Source organism: Lampris incognitus, chromosome 20 (genome assembly GCF_029633865.1).
Source record: "Lampris incognitus isolate fLamInc1 chromosome 20, fLamInc1.hap2, whole genome shotgun sequence".
In the NCBI taxonomy this organism is placed as follows: Eukaryota; Metazoa; Chordata; class Actinopteri; order Lampriformes; family Lampridae; genus Lampris; species Lampris incognitus.
The window spans coordinates 34429762-34431219 of record NC_079230.1 but is presented as its reverse complement, the minus strand read 5'-3'; the positions used below and the strand labels follow the sequence as shown (position 1 = coordinate 34431219).

The 1458-nt window shown below is 39.4% G+C and overlaps 1 long non-coding RNA gene across 1 annotated transcript; it reads right to left on the bottom strand.

Annotated features, from left to right (window-relative positions):
- Nucleotides 1-572: 572 nt before the first annotated feature.
- Nucleotides 573-1134, bottom strand: LOC130130343 (uncharacterized). Its single transcript, XR_008812157.1, has 3 exons — nt 1074-1134; nt 786-874; nt 573-644 (listed from the first exon to the last, which is right to left on the bottom strand). It is a non-coding gene; the product is annotated as an uncharacterized LOC130130343 (long non-coding RNA).
- Nucleotides 1135-1458: the final 324 nt, after the last annotated feature.

Sequence of the window (1458 nt, the reverse complement as noted above, 5' to 3'; positions counted from 1 at the left end):
GGTTTACAGCTGCTGTTTTCTCGGTTCGGGTTTACAGTGACACACTTCCGCTGCGCGGGTTTTTGTGTTGTTGTTGTAATGGTGAAGGAATAAATGGTGCACGTTGTGTAGCCGAAAGAGAAAGTTGTCACGACTCCCGCTTGAGCTCCTCTACAACACTAAATAATAAATTTACACATGTAAGTCACCCCTGCCTTTATGCTCAGCCTCGATCCACTGCCTCTTCTTTATCTTGATAATATGGTTAAATATAACAATAATCTTTATTAATGTGACATTGAGCGCAACATTTGACATCTTCACATGGTAAACACCTGTGACCAGGGGCTTGGTGGGGGTCCCTAGGGTGGAGGGCCCCAAAGGCAGACGCACATTTCTTTTCTTTTTTTTTTTTAAAGTAATTTATTTTATTATTTTTCAGTGTTATCATCGGGTTCAGCATTTTACAGAATGTGGTTGAGGTTTTACATAATAATAATAATAATAATAATAATAAACAAAAACATCAAAACAAAAACAAAATAAATAAAATAAAGTAAAAATAAAATAAAATAGAAATAAAAACATTAATGCTCGGCCTCAATCTACTGCCTCTTCTGCATCTTGATAATGTCATTAAATTCTTGCACTTCACTAAAGAATACCTTGGGAAAAGAAAAGAGACAGAGAAAAGGAGAGATAAGAAATACATCGATCGGACATGAGAACTCATGGTGTATCATGAATATTAACACAGCTAGGGGATGTTAGGAACAAAGTGGTAGACTGATTTCAGCCATTTGTACCTTTCATCATACAATGGTCCCGCGTTAAATCTTCTCTTTGCCGCAGCTACAGAGAGGTTGTCCACTGCCACAAGAGCGTGGACAATGGCCTGGTAGAGATAGATAACCTCCAGTTAAAAGAGGTCCCATATTTACAACACACTACAAATTAGTGGTGGGGCGAGCGTAACCCATCCACTAAATCGCGGAATGCCCTTTAACAGTTATAATACACGCTTTGATGACTGGATAAACAGACAATTATTGAAATCAATGTAACTAAGACTAGATGGTTGAGTTAAACCTCACCTCAGGCATCAGCACATCCAACACGAAGCTGACTCTCTGGAACTCTGTCGTTGGGACATAAGGTGCACATTTTGTGGCTCCTTTGAGGACCAAGTTGATGTGCTTAAAAAGTTCATCAATTTGGTCGTCTTCTTCCAGGTAGGTGAAGACCCTGTCTGGTTTCGCAGACCTGAAATTCACCAGCCACTTGGAGCTGCCTTCACCTGTGATTATTTCCTATAGAAACAAAGACCATGTCAAATAAATGCACTGCAGAAGATCAGGCTTTGATCATCTTTTTTGCTATTAGAAATGTTTTTATGTATAAGCATTATTATTATTGGTGGGCAGACCTGCAGGCTTCTCTTGCACGTTTTGCCATCTTTGCTGTAGTGGGTGTAGTGGT